The 10,578-nt window shown below is 46.0% G+C and overlaps 1 protein-coding gene and 1 non-coding gene across 2 annotated transcripts in view; both read right to left on the minus strand.

Moving 5' to 3' along the window:
* HPF1 (histone PARylation factor 1) overlaps positions 1-9,248 on the minus strand; it is a 41,983-nt gene extending 32,735 nt beyond the window's left edge. The window contains exons 1-2 of the mRNA XM_065879412.1: positions 9,244-9,248; positions 7,286-7,294 (exon numbers count right to left, since the gene is read on the minus strand). The gene's annotated coding sequence lies outside the window, so the exon portion shown is untranslated. The remainder of the gene's footprint in view (positions 1-7,285; positions 7,295-9,243) is intronic.
* LOC136125273 (U6 spliceosomal RNA) lies at positions 4,911-5,017 on the minus strand. The gene has a single exon (XR_010656036.1). It is a non-coding gene; the product is annotated as a U6 spliceosomal RNA (small nuclear RNA).
* Positions 9,249-10,578: the final 1,330 nt, after the last annotated feature.

Raw genomic sequence — 10,578 nt, forward strand, 5'->3', positions numbered from 1 at the left:
CTCTGATCCTTCACTTCCCAGCTATGAGAACTTAGACAAATTACTTGATATCACCAGGCTTTAATTTTCTCAGCGGTAACTACAGATAATAATAGTACCCCCTTCACAAGGTTGTTGAAGGGATTAAGGGGTAATATCCATGTAAAACACCATATTGAGCTATTATTATTACACAGCATTCACATCTCAAATTCACATCCCACTCCCTCATAAAGTCTTCTCCGATGAGCCATATTGGAAAGGATAGTTTCCTTTGCTAATTTCTTGTAGCACTTACTGTGCTCATGACCAATGGGGCCATAGTCTACGCGGCCCTGTGGTCTGGTTATTTGTGTACATGTTTTCTCATCAGAACTAGAGGCAAAGTTTCTGGATGGCAGGGAGTGTCTCATGCAGTATCCAGCACAGTGTTATCCTGTAAATTTTTATTAAGTCAAATGGATATTTTAATGAATTTGTCGAGTCAATCAAAGGTGTAGGTGGTCAGAAACCAGTAGCGATCTTAATCCATTACTCACATATCTGGAGAACTGGGGCTGGGATCCAGCTCCTGGGGACCCAGAGGCACCTGAGTGAGTGGGTGACCAGGTGTGGGAATGAGAGGCCAAGGAGAGAGAAGCCCCAGGTCCACTTGGCCGTGTCAGACCTTAGCTGAGAGAGAAGATGTTAACTCTGAACGAAGATTGAAATTTTAACTCATTGCACCAGACTGGATATAGTCGTCACTGAATCGAAACAAATTTTTAATGACTTAACATTGCTGGAGGCTTTTGGATATCTGAGGGTGACTGTAAGAATTTTTGTCCAAATGCAAGAGGAAGAGCCTGCCCCGAGAGTGGATCTGAATGGTCAGGTGGGGTTTCACACCAGGAGGCCTGCTGCAAGGTACCAGGTTCACGAGCTGACTCAGTGTGGCCTTGGCCAGTGGAACAGCAGCGAGAGATAGAAGCGTTTGCAGGGTGGGGAATGAGAGGGAAGACCGTCCCCTTACCCACGGTCTCACGGCTATTACCACCTCCATCTCTCCAGCTGCCTTGGCCGCTGCAGAGGATGTGGTGGTTTCCGAGACCCTGGGCTTTTACTTCTCTCTCCCCCAGGTGACAACCTCCTGCCATCTCCCGTGAGCTCCCTCCCCAAGTCACTGCCCAGCTTTTGCTTCTTGGACCTCACAGCTCAAGCCAGGAGCAAACCCTCCAACGGACCAGGCTCTCAGGGAAGTTCTGATCCTTCCAAATCTCTGTTAGATTGCTTTTATCCTAATGTTTCTATCGGGACGCAATTGCCAGTTGCCATGGTATTCTGTGCAAACAGAAGCTCTTTTATTCTGTGGGATGCTTTCATCATGCAGTGTCTGTCACAGAATGAACTGCTATTAGAACCAGTTTATAGGTTACACCTCTAGTTGGCAAGCCCTTGAGATTTTATTATGCGTGTTAGCTGCACCTGATATCCATTTGAGACCCCCCCCCCCAGCACTCACAAATTATTCCACGTGAAATTGTGAACTCTCAATTAGGTGCCGTTGATATTGGCTTGGGGAGGAAAAGGTACATTTTGAGGGCTGGCAGAGATAGGAACTAGGTAGACTGTTTTCCTGTAATGCCTAGGGATTTGGGTAATAATTACAGAACCCAGGTTTCACTGTAGCATCATAGCAAACACTAGTTCAGCGGCCAAAGGTAGAAACTAAGTTGAGGATGGTTGTTTTGTCATCTCTCCAGCTTCCGTTTCTTTTTTTTTTTTATTGAAGTATAGTTGATGTACAATATTATATCGAATATGTTACAGGTGTACAATATAGTGATTCACAATTTTTAAAGGTTATACTCCATCTATAGTTACTATAAAATATTGGCTATAGTCCCTGGGCTGTACAGTTCTGTCCTTGTAGCTTATTTTATACCAAATAGTTAGCACCTCTTACTCCTGTACTCCTATGTTGCCCCTCCCCGCTTCTCTCTCCCCAGTGGTAACCACTAGTTTGTTCTCAATATCTGTGAGTACGTCTTTTTGTTATATTCACTAGTTTGTTGTATTTTTAAATTTTTATTTATTTTTTATTTATTTTTTGCGGTATGCGGGCCTCTCACTGCTGTGGCCTCTCCCGCGGCGGAGCACAGGCTCCGGATGCGCAGGCTCAGTGGCCATGGCTCACAGGCGCAGCCGCTCCGCGGCATGTGGGATCTTCCCGGACCGGGGCACGAACCCGTGTCCCCTGCATCGGCAGGCAGACTCTCAACCACTGCGCCACCAGAGAAGCCCTGTTGTATTTTTTTAAATTCCACATATAAATGATATACAATGTTCGTCTTTCTCTGACTTATTTCACTTAGCATAATGCCTTCCAGGTCCATCCATGTTGCTGCAAAAGGGCAAAATTTCATTCTTTTTCATGGCTGAGTAATATTCCATTGTATATATGTACCATATTTTCTTTATCCATTCATCTGTCAATGGACATTTAGGTTGCTTCCATGTCTTGGCTATTGTAAATTCTGCTGCTATGAACATTGGGGTGCACGTATCTTTTTGGATTAGTGTTTTTGTTTTTTTCGGATATATCCCCAGGAATGAATTGCTGGGTCATTGTTCTACTTTTAGTTTTTTGAGAAACCTCCCTACTGTTCTCCACAGTGGCTGCACCAACTTACATTCCCCAACAGTGCAGGAGGGTTCCCTTTTCCTCATATCCTCATTAACATTTGTTATTTGTCCAGCTTCCTTTTCTTTTTTGTTTTGGCTGTACCACTTGGCTTGTAGGATCTTACTTCCCCGAACAGGGATTGAACCCAGGCCCTCTGCAGTGAAAGTGCGGAGGCCTAACCACTGGACCGCCAGGGAAGTCCTGAGCTTCTTTCTCATCTCTGCCTTGTCATTGCCTCTCCAGTCCACTGTCACCCATGACTTCCCACTTTAGAGCCCTGAATTTGTAACTTCTGAGTAGTGTCCCCCTTTCCAAAGTCTCCTGTCCTTCAGTGATAATTTATCACTGCTAAGAGAACAGCTGGAAATACGACATATAAAGCAAGCTCAAGCTATTAGTGGGAGCTAATGGCTGAATGCACGGCACTGGAACTTGAGAGACCTGTGGGTTTTTTTTCTCTCTCTCTTTTTATAAAAATTTATTTATTCATTTTTGGCTGCGTCGGGTCTTGGTTGCTGCGCACGGGTTTTCTCTAGCTGTGGCAAGTGGTGGCTTCTCTTGTTGTGGCTCACGGGCTCTAGGTGTGTGGGCTTCAGTAGTTGTGGAGCATGGGCTTAGTTGCTCCACAGCATGTGGGATCTTCCCGGACCAGGGCTCGAAACCGTGTCCTCTGCAATGGCAGGTGGATTCTTTTTTTTTTGGCCGTGTTGGGTCTTCATTGTTGCACACAAGCTTTCTCTAGTTGCGGCGAGCTGGGGCTACTATTGGTTGTGGTGCGCGGGCTTCTCGTTGTGGTGGCTTCTCTTGTTGCGGAGCATGGGCTCTAGGCATGCAGGCTTCAGTAGTTGTGGCACACAGGCTCCGTAGTTGTGGCTTGTGGGCTCTAGAATGCAGGCTCAGTAGCTGTGGCGCATGGGCTTAGTTGTTCCGTGGCACGTGGGATCTTCCCGGACCAGGGCTCGAACCCATGTCCCCTGCATTGGCAGGTGGATTCTTAACCACTGTGCCACCAGGGAAGACCCTCTCTCTCTTTTTTAAATTGCAGTATAGTTGATTTACAATGCTATGCCTATCTCTGCTGTACAGCAAAGTGACTCAGTTATACACATTCTTTTTTTCATATTCTCCATTATGGTTTATCATAGGATATTGACTGTAGTTCTGTTTCCATTATGGTTTATCATAGGATACTGACTATAGTTCCGTGTTCTCCATTAGGACCTTGTGGTTTATCCACTCTGAATGTAACAGTTTGCATCTACTAGCCCCAAACTCCCAGTCCATCCCTCCCCCTCCCCCCTCCCTCTTGGCAACCACAAGTCTGTTCTCTGTGCCTGTGAGTCTGTTTCTGTTTTGTAGATAGGCTCATTTGTGCCATATTTTAGACTCCACGTATAAATGATATATGGCATTTGTCTTTCTCTTTCTGACTTACTTCACTTAGTATGATAACCTCTAGTTTCATCCATGGTGCTGCAAATGGCATAATTTCATTCTTTTTTATGGCTCAGTAATATTCCATTGTATGTGTGTATCTATCTATCTCTCTCTCTATATATATATTGCATCTTCTTTATCCACTCACCTGCTGATGGACACTTACGTTGCTTCTGTGTTTTCACTATTGTAAATAGTGCAGCTATGAACATAGGGGTGATGTATCTTCTTGAATTATAGTTTTCCCCTGGTATATGCCCAGGAGTGGGATGGCTGGCTCATATGGTAGTTCTATTTTGAGTTTTTTAAGGAACCTCCATACTGTTCTCCATAGTGGCTGCACCAACTTACATTCCCACCCACACTGTAGGAGGGTTCCCTTTTCTCTAGACCCCCTCCAGCATTTTGCTATTTGTAGACTCTCTAATGAAGACCATTCTGACTGGTGTGAGGTGATACCTCACTGTAGTTTTGATTTGCATTTCTCTAATAATTAGTGTTGCTGAGCATCTTTTCATGTGTCTGCTGGCCATCTGCACGTTTTCTTTGGAGGAATGTCTATTAAGGTCTTCTGCCCGTTTTTGGGTAGGGCTGTTTGGTTTTTTGCTGTTGAGTTGTATGAACTGTTTGTATATTTTGGAGATTAAGCCCTTGTTGGTCGCATCTTTTGCAAATACTTTCTCCCATTCCGTAGGTTGTCTTTTCATTTTTTTTTTTTTTATGGTTTCCTTTGCTGTGCAAAATCTTGTAAGTTTGATGAGGTCCCGTTTGTTTATTTTTGTTTTTATTTCTATTGCCTCGGGAGACTGACCTAAGAAAACGTCGGAACAAAAATATGGCACTCTTCATAAATTCGTATGTCATCTTTGCGCAAGGGCCACGCTAATCTTCTCTGTATCACCTCCACTTTAGCAGAAGTGTTGCTGAAGCGAGCGCAGGAGCCCTGCTTTTAAACTGTGATGGGAAAAATAAACTTTGCAAGATGCTAGTGGGGCAGGGGCCCCAGCTTGAGCCAACTCCCAAGAAGTGTATTCTCATCGGGGATTTGTCTGGAGGAGAGTGGTGTCTGCGGAGCCTCAGGGAAGGATGGAAGGATGAGGGCAGCTTGATGGATCAGAGCGCAGATTCTGCGGCCAGAGGACCTGCCTGGGGTCAGGTCCCCCAGCTCTACTGCCTAGTGGCTGGTGACAATCTCGGACAAGCCGCTCCATCTCCTTTTACCCCTGGGGGTGTTGGCAGTTGCATGCCTCTCAGGGGGCTCTTAAGTTGACCTGTGTAGCCCACTTCAAGCAGAGTGTGGCGTGGATCACGTGCTGTAAGTGTCAGCTGTTAACGTGGCTGTGTCTCTCCAGCCCTGCGTGCTGGACGCCTGTCGAGCTGGCAGAGAGAGGACTGCGCGACACCGGGGCACGGCGGCCCTGTGTTTATCCTCAGCCGAAAAAGTGTGACCCAGAGAGGGAAAAGATCTGTCTGCCTGTTACCTGGAGCAACGCGACTTACTGTGGTGCAGTGAAGACCCCAGGCTGTAAAGGCCCCAGGGGTCCCTCCTTGGGAGACAGTGCCGACTCCACGAGGGCCCAGCCCCGATGCTGCCGGCGAGGGCCGTGGAGTGTGAACGGAGGGCTGCTCTGCACGCGGAGCCACACGGCTTACAAGAGCAGGCTGGGAGCAGTTTGCCCTGATCTCTAACTTGTACGGCCCATCCAGATGAAAGGCTGGCAGACCTTGGGAGGCTCCAGTTACCCCAGTAGAAGAGATCTCATGAAATCGATCGACTCTTGGAGACTCTTCTTTTCTTGCTTTCTTAGCTTCCCCTCCTTCCTAAACCATGCCGTTTTCTCCTAAACATTTGCGTTTTAAACATAGTTTTGGTCGTGTCTATGGGAACCGGAAACCAGGCTGGGAAGCTATTCACCCATTGCCTCTACTCACGGCTTGGGGGGTCTTTCCCGTGGAAGCTGCCTCAATCTCCCCACTGCCCCCCCCACACACAATATTACTCATTAATAAAAGACAATTAATAAAATACACAGACACAAATACCGTTAACGAGGCCGAGATAATACCGGAGCAATAGTGATGCTCTGTGCTGGCTGATGATGTAATTTCCTCTGACAGGCGTCACCTCAATGCTCTGTAGGTACGAAGGGACCTGGGTGTGCTCCTGTCCTGTGTTCTTACTGAAAGAAGGAGCTGGCTTGGGCTTGAGGACTGACCTCGGGTGCCCCAGGCAGGGCAGGTCCCGCTCAGCGTCTCAGACTTCAGCCCCTAACCGCCCTCTAGATGACTGCTTTCTATGCTCGTGCTGTCTTTCCAGGTAGATGATCATTTCTTGGTATTTCTGCAGTATTTTAGCAAAGTCCACAACACAGTAAAGCCTTACTAAATATAAATAAATTAGTGCCAGGGAGAAGACATTTCCTCTGTACAGTTCACGTGGCATCCACGCTCTTCCTGTTTGTGTGCTACTTCCCCCACGAGGAGGGATGTGTCCCATCCGCTTCGTTCCCCTTACTTCTCCACACCTTCCCTTGGAAGGTGGCTGGTGTGGACTTTTTACATATCAGGCGAGACATTGCTGCCGTGTCAGTAATACTGAAACAAGGAGTGAGGATTCACAGGAAAGCTGACTGTAAGAAAAAGATTCTTTTCATTTGTGAACTCAGCTCTGTTGTGACTCGGCAGGGATGGTGAACAGACACAGGATGCAGCGGCAGTCTAGTGGGTCTGAGTACCATCAGACATGCGCGTGGAGATGAACATGTGGTAGAACAGACGCAGAAATGAAAGACAGGTCTTTCCAGATGGATCCTCATTCATTTATTCAACAAGAGTAATTTTGTCCCCATTTTGTTGGAGCAAACTTTTGCTACCCATGCACATGTGAGACACTTACTTGCCCAACTGCCCTTATGCATTTCTGCATAGAGCACATTTTGAGAATGCAATTGAGAATTGGGTTTTTGCTCGCAACTGCTCTCTTTTACTGCGTTGACAGAGAGATGATTGTTAACAGACTCCTCTGTGAGGATCGTGCCTCTCTTTTCCCAAATGTGGCACACAATGCGAAATTAAGCGAGCAGGCAACGCAGTTCTTTCAACACAAAAGCTATTCAGCCCTCCTGCTCTGTTGCTTCTGCTCAAGGGCTCCCTCTTCATCCTCCTCTTCTTCCTGCTTCCTTGTACCAGTTCTGGGCAGGGCACCCAGGGCTGCTGTCCCCTCCCAAGTCCCACCTAGGGGTGTGGATTTGTTTGCTAGGGCTGCCATAACAAAATCCCCCAGACTGAGTGGCTTAAATGACAGAAATGTATTGTCTCCAATTCTGGAGGCTGAAGTCCAAGACCAAGCTGCAGGCAGTTTAGTTTCTTTGGAAGCCTCTCTCCTTGGCTTGCAGATGGCTGCCTTCTCACCGTGTCCGCACATGGCTGTCCTTCTGCCATGTTTTCTGTGCCCTAATCTTCTTCTTGTAAGGACACTAGATGTAATATGACCTCACTTTAACTTAATTACCTCTTTAAAGGCACCGTCTCCAAATATAGTCACATCCTGAGCTAGAGCAGTTAAGGCATCAACATACGGATTTTGTGGGGACACACTGAGCCCTTAACAGGGTGTTACTTGAAAATGCTGTTCTTGTCTAGTCTTGTTCTAATTAGAATAAAAATACATACGCTCAAGCATGATTCTTGAAATATTAGAAGTAGATACCACCTTTTAAATATGTAGCAAACAGTTTCCTTTTCTTCTCTTAAATGATTAGTGATTTTTAGGGAAGGCAGAACAGCTCTTGGTAGCATTTTAGAAAATTTCTGGAAGTCCTGATTATCACAATGATTGGCAGGTGCTATTTTAAGGCACAGCAACTGAGTATTTCTGTAGTAGCTACACACTGAACTACATTAAGAAAATTACAACTTCCTTTTTGTTTATAACTAAAATACATAGTTTATAATTTATATTATAAATGTATGTTATACTTTTCAATTAGGGCATTATAATGGGTTTTTGAATTTGTAGGTAAACTACTTATGGATTTTGCATCAGAATCATGATGGTGGCAATACAAAATATTTGTTTTAAGAAGGAGTGCTGGGTTTGATAGGGTTGAGATTCTCTGCACCAGATGTTAAACTCCTGAGGGTCAGACTGTCTCTTTTCTTTCCCGAACTCTAAACCACAGGAGTGCAAAGGAGGTGTTCAATGTACGGCTGTTAATTAAGGAAATGCTTTCCACAGATCTTTTATTCTTACCATTGTGAAAATGCTGAAGAAGGAGAAATGTGAACAGCTCTGTATCCCGATGTTTTCACTGATGTCTGCATACTTTTGGGTAGTGTACTCTTCATTTTTTGGTATTATTTATTTATACATTTTAAAATTTATTTTTGGCAGCGTTGGCTCTTCATTGCTGCGTGCAGGCTTTCTCTAGTTGTGGCGAGCGGGGACTACTCTTCGTTGCGGTGCGCGGGCTTCTCGTTGCGGTGGCTTCTCTTGTTGCGGAGCTTGGCCTCTAGGTGCGCAGGCTCAGTAGTTGTGGCGCACGGGCTTAGTTGCTCTGAGGCATATGGGATCATCCCGGACCAGGGCTCAAACCTGTGTCCCCTGCATCGGCAGGTGGATTCTTAACCACTGCGCCACCAGGGAAGTCCCACATACTCTTCTTTAATAAAGGAGAATAAAGGGGTTGGCCAATCATGGGGGAAGGAGGAGAGCTAGAAATTTCTTGTCCTGAGAGGAAGAGAGAGCTCCAGGGGGCGGGCGGTATCTTATGCCTCGATTGCTTGTGGCTACAGAGATTAATCGATACACTGAGGACTGCCTTGGTTCGTAGTCACATGAAGTGGATTCTGAATGTTTTCCGAAATGGAACCTCTTGTCATGACAGCCCTTCAAATTCCCCAGGGAAAAAAAAAAGATGAAAGATGATTGGGAGTCAGACCCCAGAACCCCCAACCTTCACCCCTAGATCTAGGAAAACAAAGAAACGAATCAACACGCCGGGTCGGTCACTGCGACGTTGCAGGCGGTGTTCAGCCGGCAGAACCTTCATCAGGGTTTACGCCTGTCTGCAGAGGGAAGGGAGCATGGTCGAGCAAAGGTGAAGGTGGACTCTAGTGAAATCTTGCCGAAGGCGTCGGCTGACCCCGTCAGGAGCACTGACACGGAAGCCTTTTAAATTTTCTCGAATTTCGCGGGGTGTATGTGTGTGCGCGTGTGTGTGTGAACTTTTACACCCCACATTGACCAGTCTCGGTGCAGGCTGATCTCAGGAAGCGAGTGAGCTGGCCTTTCTCGGCTGAGAATGATTCCCAGAGGGACTTGCAGGAGGCTGAGAGTGGCCAGCACTCCTGGGGGGGGAGATGGGGGTGGGGAGTGCAGGTGGCTTCAGCCCCAGGTGGGGGGATTAGGGTGGCCGCCAGTGTCCACTGCTTCTCCAATCCACTTTGCTGCTTCCCGCTGTAAAGTCAGCAAGTGCAGTTTCAAGCCTGTGGTGGTTCATGCTCTGTAGTAAAATGGGGTCATGGTATGGTTTTCTCTCTCCGACTGTGAAGTCTTCTGGTCTTCTCTTTGAGGATTTACAGTCTTGCTTTTCTCTTTTCCCTGAGAATAAATATTGAAGAATGAAACAAATGCCTCAAAATCTGAAAATGGTCAATGTGATACCGCATCTAAGGCAGATGGAGGACCATTGCTCTCCTGCCCTAACAAAGATCGTTTTTCGCCTTTATGGGACTGAGGTGATAAAAGTTCATGACTCAGCGTGGGAACTGTCAGAACAAATAAAACAATTTTGCTTAAACACTATCCTCTCATTTACCTTCGAAGGTGATGAGGAAAACCATTGATATTCTGTGGCAGGACAATCAAACTAAGACAGAAAGAAGAAAAAAGAAGACAAATGACATGCCCCCTTTGGGCAGGCTTTTCCCAATGTGCGATGTGCATCTACCATTATACATTAACCAGACCTCCTCAAAGCAGGAGGATGAAATCAACCTGTGGGAAAAAGTTGGCCCCTTTCTTCAGAGGCCAGCATTGTAATATTGTCATTCTATGATTACTATGTTTCTTTTTCATCTCGTACAAGGGTACCAGGGGCGGCATTGACCAAAGGCTTGTCTGTACGTGCATAATTGAAAAAAAGGAAAAAAACACTTTGTTGATTGAACTATGGATACAATGCTAACCTGTCAATATGATACGTAATTTCTTTGTCTCAAAAATGTATAAAACTGCATCTTTAATTCCTGATCAATGGAGCAGTTCTCAGAGCTTCTGAGAATCTGTTTCCCAGGTTATAATCCTCAGTTTGGCTCGAATAAAATTCTCTTTTCTTTCTTCTTAGCTTGATTGTTATTTGATTTTTTGTCGACAACGGGAATCACCAAATTTAGCCCCCACAGTGCACACCAGCTCCCTGGGTCAGACTTCGTTTCCTGTTGGTTTTCTCCCAGCTTCTTGCCAGATACTTGTAGAGGAAATTCTCAGATCCTGT

Source organism: Phocoena phocoena, chromosome 6 (assembly GCF_963924675.1).
Source record: "Phocoena phocoena chromosome 6, mPhoPho1.1, whole genome shotgun sequence".
NCBI classification, from domain to species: Eukaryota; Metazoa; Chordata; class Mammalia; order Artiodactyla; family Phocoenidae; genus Phocoena; species Phocoena phocoena.